At 39.0% G+C, this 23,436-nt stretch overlaps 2 long non-coding RNA genes and 1 pseudogene across 2 annotated transcripts in view; 2 read left to right on the top strand and 1 right to left on the bottom strand.

Annotated features, from left to right (window-relative positions):
* Positions 1-23,436, bottom strand: part of LOC134740332 (uncharacterized) — a 200,168-nt gene that overhangs the window by 11,897 nt on the left and 164,835 nt on the right. The window contains exon 6 of the long non-coding RNA XR_010127725.1: positions 14,546-14,606. This is a non-coding gene — a long non-coding RNA (uncharacterized LOC134740332). The remainder of the gene's footprint in view (positions 1-14,545; positions 14,607-23,436) is intronic.
* The window catches only part of LOC134740333 (uncharacterized), an 89,478-nt gene that overhangs the window by 45,398 nt on the left and 20,644 nt on the right, over positions 1-23,436 (top strand). The window lies entirely within an intron of this gene.
* LOC129008605 (large ribosomal subunit protein uL6-like) lies at positions 8,827-9,714 on the top strand (annotated as a pseudogene).

Genomic DNA, 23,436 nt, shown 5'->3' with positions numbered 1-23,436 from the left:
ATGGGAGGAAAAAGCAGAGTAAGAGAACTGGTGTATGAGGGTACATGTGTGCACTGGGTGGGGGCTGAACATAATTCTACATTGAGTAAACAGAAGAAGCCCCACAGTAATGAAAACATTTAAGCAAACATTGGAAGAAGGCAAGGGAATTTGATAAGTGGAAAATTGGAGGAAGAGTGCTTAAAAGAAGGGGAGCAGCTCATGCGAAGACAATAAGCCAGGGGGATGTTTTGTATGTCTGAACAATGGTGAAAAGCCAGATATATTTGGAGGAAAATGCATGGAGGGAATAAATAGTTGAGCTTGGAAAACTAACAACTTTGTAGGCTAATGGAAGGCATTTGAGTTGTCCTTTGCATGAGATAGAAGGCACTGGAAGGATTGGAGCAAAGAAATACTATACTATTTGCTAACTTATTTTTAGACAGACCCCCTCTGGCTTTTATACTGAGAATACAGTGTAAAGGACCAAAATGAAAATATTATTTTCAGAGACCTGTTAGAAGGCTCACATGGAGTGACAAGAAGTGTTAAAAATTCTGGATATATTGTAAAGGTAGATAATCTCCATTGAGATCAGATGTAGAGTTTGAGAGCAAATAAGTAAAATCCAAGAGCATCCAAGATTTTTGCTATCAGAAACTAGAAGGAAAGAACATTTATAACTGAGTTGGTGGGGTCTGCAGATAGAGTTTAATTTGGGAGGAAGATCAGAAGTTGGACATGTTAACTTTGAGATGTTCTCTATGCATCCACTTGGTGATGTTGAACAGGCCGTCATATCTACCAGCCTGTAGTTGATAATCTCAGTGGGTTTTGGAGGTGTAACTCTGGTAGACTGGCAAATAGCGTGGAGATCAGATGAGATTATCAAGGGAGTGAGTATAGACTGAGAGCACAACAGGATTAAAGACTGATCTCTGGGGTAGACAACTGTAAGAGTCCAGGAAAAGCAGGAAGAACCAACAAAGGAAGGTTAGGAAGGAGTGAAAAGTGAGACAAGAAAAGCCAAGAATATAAGGTTCTGAAAGACAAAGGAGTGGAGTGTTTCAAGAAGGAAGTAGGGACTATGATTTGTCAAATGCTACTGTAGTTAAATAGGATGAAGATTGAGAAGGGTCCATTGCCTTTACCATATAGCAACTTTCCAACACTTTCATTGAAAGTGATGGAAACCTGAATCAGTAGGTTTAAAAGAAAATGAGAAGAGAGGAATCAGCAGCAGACAAAATGGACTTTTCTTTAAGGATACGAGCTGCAAAGAGAAGAGAGGAAATGCTACATAAGCTGGGGGGTGGGGGAAAATGGCATAAGATTTTTCTTTCTTCAAAAGGGAAAAAATAGTGTGTTTGATTATGGATGGGAATGGTGCCAGTAGAAAGGAAAACAATGCCTTACACATGAGAGAGGGAAGATAATTGTTTGATTTTTTTCTTTTCTTTTTTTTTTTTTTTTTAGTAGGCAAGAAGAGATAGAATTCAGTGCACAAATAGAGAGATTTGTTGTTGTTGTTTTGAGACAGAGTCTCGCTCTGTCACCCAAGCTGGAGTGCGGTGGCACAATCTCGGCTCACTGCAACCTCCACCTCCCAGATTCAAGCAATTCTCCTGCCTAAGCCTCCTGAGTAGCTGGGATTGCAGGCACACACCACTGTGCCCAGCTAATTTTTGTATTTTTAGTAGAGACAGGGTTTCATCATGTTGGCCAGGCTGGTCTCAAACTCCTGACCTCGTGATCCACCCGCCTCGGCTTTCCAAAGTGCTGGGATTACAGGTGTGAGCCACCGCACCCGGCCGAGAGATTGGTTTTTACTTAGCAGTGTAGATAGCTCAACTAGAGTAACAAAATTTTTATTTTGGTTGACTCCATAGGTGTGGCTGATGTGAGTGGAAATCATTCTCTGATTGCATCATTTTTCTCAGTGAACTGAGAAACAAGGTCATCAGCAGAGTGTTGAGGTAGAAGAATGAAAGAGTGAATTGACTAACAATTTATAGCATGATTTGGGCCTGCATTTTTGTTTGTCATCATCAATTTATATGGAACCTACCAGTAAGATCAAGAGTTTTTGTTGCAGGTAGTAAACTGCATGGCCAGAGACACTGGGTAGGTGGGGAGTTGAATTTAACCAAGGTATGTTTTGTGAAAGAATATTAATAAATGAGAGAGATGCAAGGGGATTGAAGAGGAATGCAAGAAGAAGGTAATTATAATGATTGACCATTGAATTTAAGCTGGATAAGACAGTGAAAGCAAACCAGAGATTTAAGGGCCAGGAAAAATTGTCAGGATAAAAGAACGGACGTCCAGTAGGGTCTATTGATTATTGAAATGGCAGTAATAAAGTGATTGATCTGGAAAAAGAAAGGTAATCACTGTAATGTGAGCATGGTTCATATACAGTTGAAATTAAAGAAGGATTGAATTTAAATTAGGCTGTGAATTAAAATGGCATAGATACCTAGATCATTAGAGGAGAGGAGCTCGAGGAATTGAGGCCAAGAACGACTGGAAAGATTATTTTCATATACATTGAAATTGCCAAGAATTAAGAGTAGAGTTGTGATAGAGAAAGAAACATTGAATCAATAACAAATATCATTTATATATCAAGAGAAGTAACTCAAAGATTGATAAGCAAGAATACTACTGAGGAGTGGTAAGTAGATGACATAAAATGGTGATATGAGATTTCAAGCTAGGGCTTTTAGAAGAAAGCTCTGGAAGCTTACGTGGAGAGAAGGAAGATAGCTGCCCTTCCTCCAGGACTGGTGGTTGAGGAGTTGTGGGAAAAAAATAGCCACACTGAAGAGGATGACAGGGGAAAGATGAAGAAAATGCTCAGAAAACAATCTGAGAATATAGGCAATTCTGCTGCTGATAGAATGTTAATTCCGGAGGACACACTGAAAAAGTTTCAAAAACTGGACATCCAAGGATGATAGGGAATGTGTGAAGTTTATGGAGATTTAAATGTGGGAGAAAAAGGGCACTGTAAGAAATTGGCACTTCTTAGTAGTTATTCTGAGAGCCCAGAACTCCCTTTGCCTCTTCACACAGTGGGGTCATGTGTTTATGACGAGTTAACTGGGTTAGGTATTCTAATTTTAACTTGGATCTACCTTTTACACATTCTTCCCAGTTCTAACAAGTCTAAGATTTGGGGGGTATTGAAGTGCCTGTTTTTTCTCATCTTGAATCAAGGTGAGAGGTAAGAGAGTCTAGAGATTGAAAGTTCTCCCTCCAGTGACAGGAGGGTATCTACAGATGTCTATGTGCGCAAAAAGAACGTTTGTGTGTGTGGTGTGTGGTGTTTGATGTGTGTATGTGGTACGTGGTGTACGTGTGGGGGGTGTGTGTGTGTGTGGTATGTGGCATGTGGTCTGTGTGTGGTGCATATGTGGTGCATGTGTGGTGTATGTGGTGCGTGTGATATGTGTAATGTGTGCCTGTGGTGTGTGTAGTGTGTGTGGCGTGTGTGTGCAGTGTGTGGTGTGTATGTGTAAATATATGTGTGATGTGTGTGGTATGTATGCGTTTTGTGTGTGTGGTGTGTTTGTTTGTAATCTGTATATGTTGTGTGGTGTGTGTGTGTGTGCGCGCATGTGTGTGTGTATGTGAATTCATGGAGAATAGAAAACTATAAAATGTATTCTCGCAAAACTATATTCTATTTCCGAAGTGGTGAAGAGTTAAGTGAATGGAGAGACTCTCTTAATGAGACTACAAGCTTACGGTTTTTAGCCTGTAGCCAAATATAACTGATAACGATGAATCTCCTCTCCACCCCTACTCCTGCCTTCTCTACTTCACAGATTCTCCTGTGAGACATAGACTGCAGAGAGCAGTGGTTTATGTTCCTGTAAATCCCTGTCTTATTCTTTCTCTTTACTCAGAAAGTGTGTGTGAGAATGGCCTTCCAACATGGCTAGTATTTCTTTTCTCTCTGCAAGAACTCTGCCACTTACCAAATCATTAGTCATTCTGGATATTGAAATACTGAAATTTCTAATTCCATATTGTTATATGTTATAAACTATAATCCCAGACATTTGCTCCCTTTGTATGCCCCTTATTAATAAATACATTTAATTAAACCCACTGTCGAGCTTTTTGACAAGAACACCAAAGTATTTTCTGCACTTTTCCCATTCACTTTCCAATTAAACTGCACTTTCACTCTTTCATACTCCTTTTGGGCTCTTCGTTCCTTTCCATCCCTCAGCTATCACCACAATATCTTTTCATCCTCTCCTGTAACTTGAATTTGCCATATTGCCACCTCAATGAGTGGAGCTGAAGTCTCTGAATTCTCTTGGCTTAGGAAACAAATCCCCTTCTGGAAGCATATGATAATGCATAAGGCAATACTAATGCTTCTAAAAAGCTGGCCTTTTGAAGGACTGTAGCCAATGGTTGGTACTTAAAATTAACAGAATCAGTGCAATAAAGAAAGTGTTCTTCTTGAAGGCCCAACATATGGATACAAAACCCACTTCTTTGAGTTAAAAACAGATAGCAGGATGTAAGAAGCATTGCAAAAACTATAACATGTCACATAAAAGTTAACTTATCTTTGCTTTCCGAGTCAGAAACTGTAATATATAGGGAATCAACCCACTTGCCTCCCACAATTTCTTCCCAGCTGCCACTACTGAAGCTATTCTTGTCCTCTCTGCATTGTACCCCCTGCTACTTCCTGTGTTACTCACCCAGGTAAGCAGGAGACCTGGAGCTCTGCCCAGGCTGGTTGTCAAGGAACCTTGCTTGGCATACAAGTGTGTATGTTGGCATGTCTGTAGAGGTCTGAAGGTCATGGAACAAAATAGAACTCCCAGTTTGGAATGAAAGAAGGCCCAGCACATAAGGCTCAGTTTGAAGTATAAATGTGTCCAAGACAAACAATTGGATTCAAAGTCAAAGTACAGGGCTGACCCTACAGAATAGCCCTGACGACACAAACAGGTTCAGGAAGCAGACAATGAAATGATTCCCAGATGCAGCTGGATACAGGATTATAAATACACTCAAATTGAAGGTGGGAGGGATGCTAAGTTTGTTCAGTCAGGAAGGAGAAACCCACACCATTTTAAGTCCAGTTATACAAGAACTGCCGATCTAACCAGATGTGTCCCAGACACTGCACATCTTAAAGGATACTTGTCACAGGTGTGGAACACCAGATCCTTTGGATGGCTGGGAAGAAATTAAAAAAAAAAAAAAACTTCCTTCCTATCCCTAAGAGAGAAACAAAATGATCTTATCCCATCATTTGGAATAATGTGAAAACTGACTTAAAAGGTTTTTCTTTTAAACATTGCCACTCGTGTGATATAAATACATATGGTGTTTCATGGCACAGTGAAAATGAGGAATGGTGTTGGAGAGGATGCTCGTTTTCTGAAATGCATTCTGCACACAGCTTTCAATCATGTGGCAAAGGAGAATTGCCGGTGGCTTCCTAAGCAGGACTCGTGGTGGGGCTCTTTGTGCCACTGATCTCCTTGTGCCATCTCTTCTGTGGTTGAGTGAAACCCAGAGAAACTGACAGGGGCAGGAGCAGCTAATAGGGTTGAGTTAATGGGTCATCCTCCTCTAGCCCAGGTGTATAACATGTAAGTGTACCAAGATCAAAGATATTTTTAGATGCTTTATTTCCTCAGTCCAGGCAAGGCTTAGGGCAGCCAGATGCCGAGGACAACCTCATCTAGTTTCCTCAGCATGCCTGACAAATATTACCATCTTTTATGTGTGCTGTGGCATGAAGAAAGGTGTGTCACATAGAGCTAATCACCAAGAGGGATTCAGGAATGCCTCTTAGTGATTCATTCAGAAGAATGAATCATTCATTCATTCTGCATTCATTCAGAAAGAATAAATTTCAGCATCTATTAGCAGGTAGCATGACAGTGTAGAAAGAATGTAGAATCTATAACAATGTAAATCTGGGTTTACAGCCAGATTCTACTAGCTAAGGGAAGTTTAATTTACCTATCCCACCCGAGTTCTGTTTTCTCATCTGTAAAATGGAGACAGGAACTCCCTTTCTGGGAAGCTTAGGATAGGGTGAAAAGTTAATTGCTTTGCTCCTGGTGCATAATAAAGGCTCCGTGATGCCTTGCTCATCGACTTTGGCCAATGTGAATACTATTTCCTCACTTAAAAGCTGAAAGACATGTGATAAAAGGACTCTGAACTCAAAGTTTCTCACATTAAGATAAATAGTTTTAATCATGCCTGTGCCTTTCCTTAGTGTCAAATATTGCTTACTTCTATTTAAATAGGATTCAGTTTCTAGATCACAAGTAAATCAGCTCCTTCCTTACTATACATGCCTCACTTCCATTCTCAGCCTCCAGTGAATTCTTCCTTCCCCTGTAACCCACTTGCTTAAGTACATTTTGTTTCTGTTTTCACGTTGCTCTGTATTAGAGTTAGTTACATGCCTGTCTTTATTAGGGGGTTCAACCAGGTTTATTAAGTGGCCGTTTCTGATTAATCTTTGTACTACTGCTCCTCTTCCACCTTATTCAATGCATAATGATAATCATCTGTACTTAATATTAAAACTTATAACTTTCCAGAAAATGTTCTAAGTGATTTACTTGAAAGATATTAATTAATTCTCACAATGACTCAAAAAGATGAGTACTATTATGGATCATCCCAATATTACAGATGAGGAAATTGAGGCTGTTGGATTGCCCAGGCCATATAGCTAAGGAGTTGCGAAGTCAGCATTTCAGTGTAGGCAGTCTGTGTTCAGAAGTCAACCTCTTAACCATTATGCTGACAATACAACGTATTGATTCAGAACACAGGCCACCTCTTCCCCTCTCTGTTAGACTGCAGCTGAGACTGAATAGACAAAATGACAGCACAGAAACACTGCGCTGCAGAGAATGTGTCTTTCAGAACTTAGTGCATCTGCAGAGGTATTTAAACTGAACTGCCATGTTCCCTCCCACACACAGCTAGAGGATTTGAGTCGTCCTTTAGCAGTAGCAGCATGAGGCTCTGGGTAAACTGCCTCATGCAGCACTAATTTAGATGGCAGTTTTCAACCTGAATGTACATTGCACCACAAATCAAGGTACTGTCTGTGCTGAAAGACAAATGATGTCAAACATCTGTCGAAAAACACATCTACAGGTTGTAACAAGCCAAGCTTACAAACAAGCACAGGCACAGACACCCCAATTATCTTAGTGATGGGAGCCTTATGGGTCTCAACTGAGTCCTTTCTGATAGCAAGGAAGTCCTTCAAGACAACAGCCAAGACATCATCCAGGCAAGGTGGGTGGGAGGCTTAGAGAAGGAAGGGCCTAACAGGAAGGGTCAGAAAGTGACCTTTATTGAGTTCCGGGGACCATATGCTGTGCCAAGTAATTTATATGTGTCACTGTCTCTCTATCTCTCTCACGTACATATATTATCCACATATGTTATTCTATATGTTATCCATATAGGAGTTAACCAACTTGCCAAAATTAAGGTGGGCAGAACCAGAAAAAGATTCAGACTCAAGTTCTCCCTGATTCTATAACTTGTTCTCACCCTACTTTACTCTAATTTCAAACCGTGGTCTCCATAAAGGCTTGCTATGTTTTCATTCATTCACTGGAAGAAAATACATTGTGTACCTAACATGTGCCAAGCACTATTCCAGGAACTGGGAAGCCAATGGAACATAAAACATACCTCATTCTTACCTTCATGGGGGAGATGGAAAACAAAACAAACGAATATCAATGGGCAATAGGTCTGGTGGTGGTAAATGCCATGAAAAAAAGAAGCAATGTCTATGCATAGAGAGTAATAAGGCTTATTAGTTTCAGTAAGACAGTCATGGAAGGTCCCTGGTTGATGGAGTAGCCTCAGCAGAGTGTGAGAGGATTCATGACTATATATGAGCCATACTCATATGGGCACAAGAACATTTTATGGGCCGGGCGCAGTGGCTCACGCCTGTAATCCCAGCACTTCAGGAGGCCAAGGCATGTAGATCACCTGAGGTCAGGAGTTCCAGACCAGCCTGGCCGACATGGTAAAACCCTCTCTCTACTAAAAATACAAAAATTATCCACGTGTGCTGGCAGGCACTTGTAATCCCAGCTACCCAGGAGGCTGAGGCAGGAGAATCACTGGAAACCAGGAGGCAGAGGCCACAGCGAGCTGAGATCGCACCATAACACTCCAGCCTGGGTGACAGAGCAAGAATCCATCTCAAAAAAAAAAAAAAAAAGAACATTTTAAAGCAGCAGCACACGCAAAGACCCTAAGAGGCAGTGTATCTCAAATGTTTGAGTTTCTCAAAAGAGCAAAGTGGCTGTGGAATCTGAAGTATAGTGAAAGAGGGAGAAATAGTAAAAATGAGAACAATGAACTATCTGAAGATCAAATAAACTAAGGTTTTATACACCATGTTAACGGATTTGGAAATTACTTTGTGTGTAATGGGAGGCTACTGGTTTTAAGCATAGACATGACACAGTATGACTTAAGTGTACTGTTACTATGTAGACAATAAATTGTGGAAGATCAATGATGGAAACAGAGATACCAATTAAGAGACATCTGCAATAATCTAGGTAAGATTGTGGTAGAAGGGACGAGGGTTGTTGCAGTGAAGGCAATAAGAAGTGCTTAAATCCAGGATATAGTTAAAGATAGAGTATGAAGAATTTATGAGCAGATTGTATATGTGGTGTAAGAAGAAGAGGAGAGTTAAGATGTCTTCAATTTTTCTGTTTGGGCAACTAGAAGAAAAATATCCCCATCACTAGAAGGAGAACACTGAAAGAGTAACAGTCCTGTCATGGGGGCATGGGGACTAATCAAGAGGTCAGTTATATTTGAGATGACTGTTACACTTCTGAATCATGTTGGACATAATAGACTAGAGTTTGGACTGGGGATACAACAGATCTGAACACAGACAAATTCAGTTACATGCCCTTTTCATCTGTCTCTAGCCTTCTTTTTCTTCTCAATACATCTTATATCAGGACTACTGACTTTTATAGGTCTCTAATTATATTAGGTTCCTTTGAGGGCTGTGAAAGAACTGTGACACTTGTTTTTTTTGGTTTAAGAAAGAACCTTTCTTAAAAATCAAGTGAAGTAGCTCCTTGCTGCATCTACCGCGAGAATAAAGACATTCTCAGCAGACTGTCGACATTCCAGAAAATGTCAACATCACTCTGAAGGGACAAACAAATATTGTGAAGGGCCCCAGAGAGACCCTGCAGAGGAACTTCAACCACATCAATGTAGATCTCAGTCTCCTTGGAAAGACAAAGAAGAGGCTCTGGGTTGGCAAATAGTGGGGAAATACAAAGGAACTGACTATTGTTTGAACTCTTTGTAGTCATTAATAGAACATGAGCAAGGGGGTTGCCCTGGGCTTCCATTGCAACATGAGGTCCATGTGTGCTCACTTCTCCATCAATGTCATTACCCATGACAAAGGGGATCTGGTTGAATTAGAAATTTCTTGGGTGAAAAATACATCTGCAGAGGTCAGGTGCTGCTTGTTCAGTATCTCAATCCCAGAAAGATGAGTTAATCCTTGAAGTAAATGACATTGGACTTGTTTCAAATTCAGCTACTTTGATTGAGTAAGCTGTAACAGTTAAAAACAAGAATATCAGAAACTTTTTGGATACTATCTATGTCTCCGAAAAAGGAATAGTTCAGCAGTCTGACGAATAAGACCTAAGAGTTGTCCAGCTTCAGAAACAAGATGCCAGGTGATTTCTAAGACCTACTTGAAATATTTTAATGACGGGATTAAAAAAAAACTCTATTGATTTAAGATGTTTTCTTAAAAAAAAAACTCAAGCAAAGTGAAGATTATTTTTCAATCATACAAAAAGATATAGAAATACCAAACACACTAATTTCATCAAAGTGATTAGAATGACATTATGTTAATTAGAGGAGATATAAAAAGAGCTATGAAGAAAAAAGATTGGGGTTTCTGTAAGAAAAGAGAAATATTGCTACAGAAGATGGATAACAGTTCACATTGAATGCTGCCTCAAAATTCATTCAGCCTGAAATATGTCCAGTTTGACATGCTCTGCAGTGCTATTATGATATTACACTTCTGCTAAAGAAGTGTAAAGAGTCGAACATCCTATCAATGGCTTTAAGTAGCAAAAAAATAATGGTAACCAAATTTGATACCTCTCTAAAGGGAAGAAAAGTGGCTTTTCCAAGCCCTGAGGAAATGATAGATATACAAGGATATCTGGGGATATGATTTGGTTATGTGCTTAGACAGATCTGAGGCATCAGAGTTAGGGACAGGCAAGGCCTTGTTTGAGCAAGGGAGGAGGGAAGAAAGAGGGGTAGAAAAAGTGAGAGAGGTTGAGAATGATAATTTGTGTTATGGGTAATTTTTTAAAAATAGGAAAGAAGGAAGAAAAGAAAGAGATAGAAAACATATTCCAAGATGAAGAGTTTCTAGGACTTGTTTAACCTGGAGAAGGAAAAGCATGGGAATATATTTAAGAGATGGACTTCCATACAGAAGAAAGTTGAGACTTCTTTATAGCTTCAGAGGGTAGAAATCATAATTTGGCTAAGTCTGGACTCAAGGCAACTGGTCTTTTCCCCTTGCTGGCCATGTCAACTAAAGCAAGTTATACCTCCTTGTGCCTTAGGTATGTCATCTGTAAAATGGAAATAATAAAAGCATCTCCTTCAAACAGTATGAGGATTAGCTAAAATAAATTTGATGAAATAAGTGAATGGACAAGGCTGGGGAAATTAGCCCTAGGCTGTATCCTAGCATGGAAAAAGCATAGAAGGCTGTCCTACTTGTTCCAGGGTCACTCTGGTACTGAAGGTGGTCAATCTGCTAGTTAAAACAGGTAGCATAGCAAAAGTGGATACCTCCAACTGATTTGTCCATTCAGAATAGGATCCAAGTCAACAGCTAAGAAGTATATGGGAAGGTAGATATGGAAAACAACATTCAATCTGGAGAAGATTAAAGAACAAACTCAGAGAGGTGTCAGGATCTTATCTTGATAAACTAGAGTTGAGATTGGGCTCTAGTCCCAGCTACAGAAACCAAACCAGAAACCTAGCCACTTTAGTCCAACAGAGAATAGTCAGGGCAAACTTACTTGCCATATTGGCTTCCAGAAACTTTTCAGATTTTATCTTCATATGATACTTAGTCTCCTTAGGTTCTTGCAGCCCTGACTAAATTGACGACTGGATCTGGGTAACAGTAGATACATAGCAAAGGCTACATGTGATTAGGACTGAACTGGGAGAGAGACATTGGGGAGATCTGCCTCATTGTTGGGAATTTATTTATTTTTTAACAATAAGAATGAACAGAGAAAATTGTTGGGGAGGTACTGAGCACCCTGTACCTGGAAATTTGAAACAGATATTGAAAGGCCACCTACTGGCAAGGCAATTGTGAACGTTCATCTATCATGAAGGGGTCTAGTAGACTTATAACAACATTCCTCCTAACTGCATACAGTGGTTTGAATGACAGACATAAAAAATGTCGGTTCTGCTTCCCTGGAACATGTGGCTGTTGTGTTACCTTATCTAGTCAATTTTTTTTGTAGCTATAAATAATTAAGCTAAAAGATCATGAGATGAGGAAGTTATCCTGGATTTTCTGAGTTGGTCTTAAATGTTATCATGTGTATTCCTTTAAAAAAGAAGGTAGAGAGCTGGGAGCAGTGGCTCACACTTATAATCCCAGGATTTTGGGAGGCTGAGGCTGGCAGATCACTTGAGGTCAGGAGTTCGAGACCAGCCTGGCCAACATGGGGAAACCCCATCTCTACTAAAAATACAAAAAATTAGCAAGGTGTGGTGGTGGGCACCTGTAATCTAAGCTACTCAGGAGGCTGAGGCAGGAGAAGCTCTTGAACCCAGGAGGCAGAGGTTGCAGTGAACCGAGATCATACCACTGCACTCCAGCCTGGGTGACAAAGTGAGACTCTGTCTCTAAATAAATAAATGAAAGGCAGAGAAATCTTACAGACAGAAGAAGAGAGAAAGAGAGAGAGAAGTGTAATGCAAAGATGAAGTACAGAGATGCAGCCACAAGTCAGAAAATGCCAACAGTCATCAGAACCTGGAAGAAGTAAAAACTATATTCTCTTCTAGAGCCTCCAAAGGGAGTACATCCCTGACTATCCCATGATTTTTGATTTCTGGCCTCAAGAACAGTGAGGAAATACATTTCTGTTGTTTTAAGCCACCTAGTTTGTGGTTATTTGTCACAGCAACCGCAGGAAACTAATAAACTCAGAGTCCAGAATTCCAAAGGACACTATAGCTATGGATTATCTAACTGAAGATGGAGTTACAGCAATTAAATCCCACTCACTCTTTCCTATTTTCTGCATTTCCTTATATATATGATCTTAATTAAAATTGTCCTTTTTTCTAATTGCCAGTAGATGTTACAAAAGGAAATAAATTTAACAGAATGGAAAACCCAAGGAGTTGGTAATTATGTAATCAGGGAGATTGCAGAAGGTAGTTAAACCACATTGCTGTCTCAATTTCCTCTCCACATATATAGTGCCTATGGAAAGAAAGTTCTCCTTAGGCAACTATTCATCAGACTGCTACAATTATTAAAGTAAGTCAATTAAGGCTCTAAAACATTGCAGAATTATAAATTAAATATCCCAAAAAGAAACTGGAAGGAGAGGGCAGGTTCAGGTACCTCAAACATGTATTAATGTATTCACTCTTGCAATCAATATTATTGAGCTCCCTATTATCTGAGAGACATATTTTGGTATAAAGAATATAACTATAAAAACATAGAAAGTTTCTTGCTTCATGAAGCATTATACTTTGCTGTGGGGGAAAGGTAAAATATGTGTAAATTTAGAATTAAATAAGATAATATAAGACAGTACAAAGTGATATAGAAAATACAACAGGCTATGGGACAGATAATGTCTGCTATAGGGTACAGTGGGTAGTTGGGTGGTGGGAGAAATATTTGAGTTGAGACCTAAACAATTAGAAAAATTTAGCCACATGTTGATCAAATGATAAAAAGTTATAGGTAGTAAGAGTAGTAGATGCGTAATTGGAAAAACAACAGGAACGTCTAAATGGTTTTTACCAAGATGAGGCATGGTCACATGTGAATATGTAAATAATGACTCTAGCTACAGGGACACAATAAGGGGAAGGAGGAAGAATAATGAGTAGAGAGCCAAATGAAGCATCATGGGGACTTGGACTTTGGAGGTGATGGGAGAAGAGAACTTCATTGCTCAATTCTCCCCATATCTATTTTCTCAGTTATTCCTCACCCATCCCTGGGAGGGTATAGACAACATTTAGATACAGACCCATCACCAATTCCACTATTACTTTATGCAGAAGAAAAGACTGGGTAAACGGATTCAAGTGGCAATGGAATTAACTGCTGCCATTAAGTACCATGGTGCTGACTGTCTTGGAATTTTAAATTCTGTGTTTTATACTCTGCTAGTCTGCACTGGTGGTCTTCTAAATATTGTGTATGTGCTTTCAAATAGACTTGAAATTGTTATTACAATTGTTTTTATTTGTTAGAAACAAGAAAATATTTGGATATTCGATGCATGTGGTGTCATCTTTGGAGCCAGATCCCAACAAATATTCACTAAACTTTTCAAAATCCATGAAAAAGTTACCAGAATCTACTGAGTTTTTACAGCTTGTATTCAAAGTTAACAGATAAGCAGTTGGAAAGAGAAATCTCTGTTGAAAAATGCAAAATAATGGTACAAGAATCAGAATGTCTGAACTTGGGCTTGCCCCTACCTAACTGTATGGACTTTAAAATGGCATTAAAGCTTTCTGATTGTCCATTTCCTCATCTCTAAAAGGAAAATAATGGGCTAACACCTCTAAAGTTATCTCTACCTCTAAAATTTTATGAAAATATTATTCATTTTTAACAAACTCAGAGCTTCTCCTTTCCCTTTTTAATGCACATTCTGTATCTCACCTATTCATGCTGTTTTTCTATTTTCATTATAAGGGACTATTACTTTTTGAATGGCTTCACTGAAATGAACAAATAGAGTCAATTCAAATCACAAAGTTAGCTTCTTTAACATTTTCCTCTGTACAGTAAATCGAATGTATGGTTTCTATGTACTAGTCACATTTCCCTCTTCATACTTAGAAATCCTTTTCTGTTTTGTGGCTTCTCAAGCATTTCAAAAACCACTGATTCAAAATGGGACTGTCTGGCTTGTCTCATATTTCCAAGAATATACAGTTATTCTAGAAGGCTTTGATTTCTGGAGAATATTTACAGTAAAGATATAAAGACTGATGTCTCTCATAAAGATTTATTTCAGATTACTTTCCACTTGGGAATAATAGTATAATTCTCATAGAAAAATATTCCATCCTTTAATATAATTTTGCTCTTTTTTTCCCCTTGCACTAAAGATAGTGAATCAATTGGTATGCATATTAAAGAATAATGGTAGAATTCTGAAGTCAAAGTAAAAGCACATAATCTTATTTTATTACCTACCCCATTTGTGTATTTGGGCAGATCTTTCACATTTTGAAGACTTGGTTTATTTGCCTGTCAACTGGAAAGAATGGAAAAAATAGTAATACCAGGCTTTTTTTTTTTTTTTTTTTTTTTTAGTTCTTATTACAATATAGGTATTGTACCAAGCACATTACATATACCATTTCATTTACTCTTCATAATACTGCTATATAAATATCATCTTTTAAAAGCTGAAGCATCTGAAATTTAGAGAAGATAAGCTCAAGGTCATATAGCTAGTAAGGGACAGAGCAGAGATTCTGAAACTTTACATGGCTGTTAGACTGAGAAACCCATATTTTAACGTCTCTATACTATAAAAATATTGATTTCTATCCTCCTGGAGTAGAAACACCATGATAATGTATAAGAAATTGCTTTACGGTGGGTGTTGTGGCTTACTCCTGTAATCCCAGGACCTTGGGAGGCTGAAGGGGAGGATCACTTGAGCTCAAGACTTTGAGATCAACATGAGCAGCATAATGAAACTCTGTCTCTATAAATAGGAAAAAAAAAAAAATGCCAGGAGCAGTGGTGCATGTCTGTGGCCCCAGCTACATGCAAGGCTGAGCTGGGAGGATCACTTGAGCCTAGAAGGTCAAGGATGCAGTGAGGCATGATTGTGCTGCTGCACTCCAGCCTGGGCAACAGAGCAAGATCCCATCTCAAAAAAAAAAAGAAAGAAAGAAAAATTCCTTTAAAAACTACTATGCTATATTCAGATATGAAGGCTGGAAATGATAAAGATAATAAAAATGGTGATACTGTTGAGAATGTCAACCTCAGAATTAACTTTAGAGGAAAAAATAGTAAATTTACAGAATTTAGGAAGCTCATCAATTCATAGTAATATCTGCTGCCCCCATCTGGTGTGCTATATAGCTGCCCTATCTCTTTGCTCCTCTCCCCTTACCTTAATTAAAATATTCCCATCTTAATACCTGCTTGCCAGTCTGTTCCAAGATAGACAAATAGGAACAGCTCTGGTCTGCATCTCTCAGCATGATTAATGCAGAAGACAGCTGATTTCTGCAACTGAGGTACCTGGTTCATCTCATTGTGACTGGTTGGACAGTGGGTGCAGCCCATAGAGGGCAAGCTAAAGCAGGGCAGTGTGTTGCCTCACCCGGGAAGCACATGGGGTTGGGGGATTTCCCTTTCCTAGCCAAGGGAAGCTGTGCCAGCCTGTACCTGGAAAAATGGGACACTCCCACCCAAATACTGCACTTTTCCCATGGTCTTAGCAACCAGCAGACCAGGAGATTCTCTCCCATGCCTGGCTCGGTGGGTCCCACATACGCGGAGCCTACCTCACTGCTAGCACAGCAGTCTAACATTGACCTGAGATGTTGCAGCCTGGTGGCGGGAGGGGTGTCCACCATTGCTGAGGCTTGAGTAGGTAAACAAAGCAGCCAGGAAGCTTGAACTGGGCAGAGCCAACCACAGCACAGCAAGGCCTACTGCCTCTATAGACTCCACCTCTGTGGGTAGGGCATAGCTGAACAAAAGGGAGCAGAAACTCCTGCAAAGTTAAAAGTCCCTGTCTGACAGCCCTGAAGAGAGCAGTGGCTCCATGTGAGCCCTGAGAACTGACAGACTGCCTCCTCAAGTGGGTCCCTGACCCCCATGTAGCCTAACTGGGAGACACCTCCCAGTAGGGGCCAACAGATGCCTCATACAGGTGGGTGCCCGTCTGGGACAAAGCTTCCCTAGGAAGGATCAGGCAGCAATAATTGCTGTTCTGCAATATTTGTTGTTTTGCAGCCTCCACTGGTGATACCCAGGCAAACAAGGACTGGAGTGGACCTCCAGCAAACTCCAATAGACCTGCAGCTGAGGGACCTGGCTGTTAGAAGCAAAACTAATGAACAGAAAGGAATAGCACCAACATGAATAAAAAGGCCACCTACACCAAAACCCCATCTGTAGGTCACCAACCTCAAAGACCAAAAGTAGATAAAACCACAAAGATGGGGAGAAACTAGAGCAGAAAACCTGAAAATTCTAAACACCAGAGTGCCTCTTCTCCTGCAAAGGATCACAGCTCCTCACCAGCAATAGAACAAAGCTGGATGGAGAATAACTTTGACGAGTTGACAGAAGTAGGCTTCAGAAGATCGGTAATAACAAACTGCTCTGAGGTAAAGGAGCATCTTCTAACCCATCACAAGGAAGGTAAAAACCTTGAAAAAAGGTTAGATCAATGGCTAACAGTGTAGACACGACATTAAATGACCTGATGGAGCTGAAAACCATGACACAAGAATTTTGTGATGCATGCACAAGCTTCAATAACCAATTCGATCAAGTGGAAGAAAGGATATCAGTGATTGAATATAAAATTAATGAAATAAAGTGAGAACAAAAGGTTAGAGAAAAAAGAGTGAAAAGAAATGAACAAAACCTCCAAGAAATATGGGACAATGTGAAAAGACCAAATCTACATTTGATTGGTGTACCTGAAAGTGACAGGGAAAATGGAACCAAGTTGGAAAACACTCTTCAGGATATTATCCAGGAGAACTTCCCCAACATAGCAAGGCAGGCCAATATTCAAATTCAGGAAATACAGAGAACACCACAAAGATAATGCTCGAGAAGAGCAACCCCAAGACCCATAATTGTCAGATTCAGCAAGGTTGGAATGAAGGAAAAAAATTTTAAGGGCAGCCAGAGAGAAAGGTTGGGTTACCCACAAAGGGAAGCCCATCAGACTAACAGTAGATCTCTCAGCAGAAACCCTACAAGCCAAAAGAGAGTGGGGGCCAATATTCAACATTCTTAAAGAAAAGAATTTTCAAGTCAGAATTTCATATCCAGCCAAACTAAGCTTCATAAGTGAAGGAGAAATAAAATCCTTTATAGACAAGCAAATGTTGAGAGATTTTGTCACCACCAGGCCTGCCTTACAAGAGCTCCTGAAGGAAGCACTAAATATGGAAAGGAATAACTGGTACCAGCCACTGCAAAAACATGCCAAATTTTAAAGACCATTGATGCTATGAAGAAACTGCATCAATTAACGAGCAAAATAACCAGCTAAACTCATAATGACAGGATCAAATTCAGACATAATAATATTAACCTTAAAGGTAAAGGGGATAAATGCCCAAATTAAAAGATATAGACTGGCAAGTTGGATAGAGACAAATTGGATAGAGACATTTCAAGCAGTGTGCATGGGGAAAGACCCATCAGTGTGCTGTATTCAGGAGACCCATCTCATGTGCAGAGACATGTATAGGCTCAAAATAAAGGGATGGAGGAAGATCTACCAAGAAAATGGAAAGCAAGCAAGCAAACAAACAAACAAACAAAAAAAGCAGGGGGTGCAATCCTAGTCTCTGATAAAACAGACTTTAAACCACCAAAGATCAAAAGAGACAAAGAAGGTCATTACATAATGGTAAAGGGATCAATTCAACAAGAAGAGCTAACTATCCTAAATATATATGAACCCAATCCAGGAGCATCCAGATTCATAAAACAAGTCCTGAGAGACCTACAAAGAGACTTAGACTCTCATACAATAACAATGGGAGACTTTAACACCCCACGTCAATATTACACAGATTAATGAGACAGAAGGTTAACAAAGATATCCAGGACTTGAACTCAGCTCTGCACCAAGCAGACCTAATAGACATCTACAGAACTCTCCGCCCCAAATCAACAGAATATACATTTTTCTCAGCACCATATCACACTTATTCTAAAATTGACCACATAATGGGAAGTAAAGCACTCCTCAGCAAATGTAAAAGGACAAAAATCACAACAAACTGTCTCTCAGACCACAGTGCAATCAAATTAGAACTCAGGATTAAGAAACTCCCTCAAAACCGCACAACTACATGGAAACAGAACAACCTGTTTCTGAATGACTACTGGGTAAATAACAAAATGAAGGCAGAAATAAAGATGTTCTTTGAAACCAATGAGAACAAAGACATGATGTACCAGAATCTCTGGGACACATTTAAAGCAGTGTGTAGAGGGAAATTTGTAGCACTAAATACCCACAAGAGAAAGCAGAAAAGATCTAAAATTGACACTGTAACATCACAATTAAAAGAACTACAGAAGCAAGAGCAAACATGTTCAAAAGCTAGCAGAAGGCAAGAAATAACTTGATCAGAGCAGAACTGAAGGAGATAAAAACACAAAGATCCCTTCAAAAAATCAATGAATCTAGAAGCTGGTTTTATGAAAAGATTAACAAAATTGATAGACAGCTATCAAGACTGATAAAGAAGACAAGAGAGAAGAATCAAATAGACGGAATAAAAAATGATAAAGGGGATATCACCACCGATCCCACAGAAATACAAACTACCATCAGAGAATACTATAAACACCTCTATGCAAATAAACTAGAAAATCTAGAAGAAATGGATAAATTCCTCAACACATACACCCTCCCAAGACTCAACCAGGAAGAAGAATGAATCTCTGAATAGACCAATAACAGGCTCTGAAATTCAGGCAATAATTAATAGCCTACCAACAAAAAAAGTCCAGGACCAGATAGATTCACAGCTGAATTCTACCAGAGGTACAAAGAGGAGCTGGCTCCGTTCCTTCCAAAACTATTCCAACCAATAGAAAAAGAGGGAATCCCCCCTAACTCATTTTATGAGGCCAGCATCATCCTGATAGCAAAGCCTGGCAGAGACACAACAAAGCAAGAGAATTTTAGACCAATATCCCTGATGAACATTGATGTGAAAATCCTCAATAAAATACTGGCAAAACAAATCCAGCACCACATCAAAAAGCTTATCTACCACAATCAAGTCAGCTTCATCCCTGGGATGCAAGGCTGGTTCAACATACACAAATTACTAAATGTAACCCATCACATAAACAGAACCAATGACAAAAAACATATGATTATTTCAATAGATGCAGAAAAGGCCTTCAACAAAATTCAACAGCCCTTCATACTAAAAAGTCTCAATAAACTAAGTATTGTTGGAACGTATCTCCAAATAATAAGAGCTATTTATGACAAACTCACAGCCAAGATCATATTGAATGGGCAAAAACTGGAAGCATTCCCTTTGAAAAATGGCACAAGACAAGGATGCCCTCTCTCACCACTCCTATTCAAGAAAGTGTTTGAAGTTCTGGCTTGGGCAATCAGGCAAGAGGAAGAAATAAAATATATTCAATTAGGAAAAAAGGAAGTCAAATTGTCCCTGTTTGCAGATGACATGATTGTATACTTAGGAAACCTCATCGTCTCAGCCCAAAATCTCCCTAAGCTGAGAAGCAACTTCAGCAAAGTCTCAGGATACAAAATCAATGTGCAAAAATCACAAGCATCCCTATACACCAATAAGAGACAAACAGAGGGCCAAATCATGAGTGAACTACCATTCACAATTGCTACAAAGAGAATAAAATACCTAGGAATCCAACTTACAAAGGATATGAAGGTCCTTTTCAAGGAGAACTACAAACCACTGCTGAACAAAATAAAAGAGGATACAAACAAATGAAAGAACATTCCATGATCATAGACAGGAAGAATCAATATTGTGGAAATGGCCATACTGCCCAAGGTAATTTATAGATTCAATGCCATCCCCATCAAGCTACCAATGACTTTCTTCACAGAATTGGAAAAAAAAAATATTTTAAAGTTCATACAGAACCAAAAAAGAGCCTCCATTGCCAAGACAATCCTAAGCAAAATGAACAAAGCTGGAGGCATCACATTACATGACTTCAAACTATACTACAAGGCTACAGTAAGCAAAACAGCATGGTACTGGTACCAAAACAGATATATAGACCAACGAAACAGAACAGAGGCCTCAGAAGTAACACCACACCTCTACAACCATCTGATCTTTAACAAACTGAGAAAAACAAGAAATGGGGAAAGGATTCCTTATTTAATAAATGGTGCTGGGAAAACTGGCTAGGCATATGTAGAAAGCAGAAACTGGATCCCTTCCTTACATCTTATACAAAAATTAACTTAGGATGGATTAAAGACTTAAATGTTAGACCTAACACCAGAAAAACCCTGGAAGAAAACCTAAGCAGTACCATTCAGGCAGTCCTTGCATGGGCAAGGACTTCATGACTAAAACACCAAAAGCAATGGCAGCAAAAGCCAAAATAGACAAGTGGGATCTAATTAAACTACAGAGCTTCTGCATGGCAAAAGAAATTACCATCAGAGGGAACAGGCAACCTACAGAATGGGAGAAAATCTTTGTAATCTAACCATCTGACAAAGGGCTAATATCCACAATCTACAAAGAACTTAAACAAATTTAAAAGAAAAAAACAAACAACTCCATCAAAAAGTGGGCAAAGGATATGAACAGGCACTTCTCAAAAAAAGACACTTCTGCCATCAACAGACAAATGAAAAAAATGCTCATTATCACTGGTCATCAGAGAAATGCAAATCAAAACCACAATGAGATGCCATCTCATGCCAGTTAGAATGGCGATCATTAAAAAGTCAGGAAACAACAGATGCTGGAGAGGATGTGGAGAAACAGAAATGCTTTTACACTGTTGGTGGGAGTGTAAATTAGTTCAACAATTGTTGAAGACAGTGTGGTGATTCCTCAAGGATCTAGAACTAGAAATACCATTTGACCCAGAGATCCCATTACTGGGTATATACCCAAAGGATTATAAATCATGCTACTATAAAGATACATGTACACATATGATTATTGTGGCACTATTCACAATATCAAAGACTTGGAACCAACCCAAATGTCCATCAATGATAGACTGGATAAAGAAAATTTGGCTCATATATACCATGGAATACTATACAGCCATAAAAAAGGATGAGTTCTGGTCCTTTGCAGGGACACAGATGAAGATGGTAACCGTCATTCTCAGCAAACTATCACAAGGACAGAAAACCAAACACTGCATGTTCTCACTCATAGGTGGGAATTGAATAACGAGAACACTTGGACACAGGGTGGGGAACATCACACACTGGGGCCTGTTAGGGGGAGGGATAGCATTAGGAGAACTTCCTAGTGTAAATGTCGAGTTGATGGTTGCAGCAAACCAACACGGCACATGTATACCTATGTAATAAACCTGCATGTTGTGCACATGTATCCAAGAACTTAAAGTATAATTAAAAAAAAAAAAAAAAAAAAAAGAAGAAAAAAAGCAAAGACCTGCTTGCTCCGGAAGTGAACAATAATAAATTATGTTAAGATAGGGCTTAATGCCTGATGATGTGTTAATGTGTTTACTTGGGCATGTTAGTTGACTCTTTAATAAGCAAATAGGAGAGATTATTGTAAAGATAGGGTGAGGACCTTCTAAAAGGGTCATGGAGTAAATTCTACTGGGAAACTCAACATGTCTCAGTAACAGGACTTGTTCTTCAATCTCTTTCAGGCATTGATACCAGAGTTTACACACTCTAACTATAAATTCTATTATTGCCTTGTTCAACTTAACATCAGAGTCTTGGAAGACAAGAGTCAATTGATAAAACTAAGGTTATTGCCCAACCTCTTGAAAGCACTGATTGAGGAAAACACCTATGGGGTAGAAGAAGCCTCCGTGATATCTGTTGACTTTTGTAATGGTAACATGAAGTATCTTGATTCATCAAAAAGTAAAGATAAAATTTTCTTAAAGTTAAACTGGTTTCAGCATATAAAATTAAATGTAGGCCAACCAAAATTCACAAATGCTCATTAAATGTATTGTTACTACTCACTTGGTCTTTAAATTAAAATTATAGTTGTAGAAACATAATGCTTTGTCATAATATAGGACTCTAAAAGTGTGACAGTAGAAACTAGATAAGTACCTCATTTCCTAATAACTTCCTTGTAGGGGTTTTTGACCAGGGTCTCCAAAGCCTAGACAAAAAATGCATGAGATGGATATGTTATTGAACCCACAATTATATCCAAATATTTCAGTGTATGTTCACATGTGAAAATTTTTTTCTCATCATAGTTCACGTGATTTATTAGATGACCAAAGGAATCTGGTATAATCCACCTCTGAAAGTATAAAATTGTATGTATTACAAAAAATATTCAATTAATGATGATTTATTTCTTCAAGATGTTCATGGTTTCAGTCTCTTCAAGGAAATAGCCACATATAGGAAAATTCCCATAAAGTATAAGAAAATAGATTTTAAAACTCAATTATATAGAAGAAAAGCTTTCTACTTGTGAGTGGAAAAATGTAACTTATATTAAACCAGTATCCTCATCTATAGCAATAAAATAATTGAACAAAATATGAAAATCATCTGTCTGAATACCGTGAACAGACAACAACATGAACAAGAAGGACTCATTGGAGAAGGGCCATCAGAGATAAACTTATCCCCCTGAAATTGCTTTTACCCAGGAGACATTTAATAATTTGGGCTATAGGAAGAGGGCCAAAAAATATAGGAGTTAGAACTCAAAAGGCCTTTGCTGATAGGGTCAGAAATGGTAGAGCTTTGGCAGACATTAGAGACCTGATTTCCATGGTTAATTATCTTCTCAGTATATTTGCTGAAGTCTAGTTTTGTTTGAAGAGCAGGGGACTGATATGATTTGGCTGTGTCCCCACCCAAATCTCATTTTGAATTGTACTCCCATGATTCCCCTGTGTTGTGGGAGGGACCCAGTGGGAGATCATTTGAATCATGGAATAGGTTTCCCCTATACTCTTCTCATGGTAGTGAATAAGTCTCCTGAGATCTGACGGGTTTATCAGAGGTTTCCGCTTTTGCATCTTCCTCATTTTTCTCTTGCCACTGCCAGGTAAGAAGTGCCTTTCATCTCCCACCATGATTCTAAGGCCTCCCCGGCCATGTGGAACTGTAGGTTCAATTAAACCTCCTTTTCTTC

This window comes from Pongo pygmaeus, chromosome 9 (genome assembly GCF_028885625.2).
Source record: "Pongo pygmaeus isolate AG05252 chromosome 9, NHGRI_mPonPyg2-v2.0_pri, whole genome shotgun sequence".
In the NCBI taxonomy this organism is placed as follows: domain Eukaryota; kingdom Metazoa; phylum Chordata; class Mammalia; order Primates; family Hominidae; genus Pongo; species Pongo pygmaeus.
The sequence above is the reverse complement of the archived record's forward strand: the minus strand, read 5'-3'. Positions and strand labels throughout refer to the sequence as shown.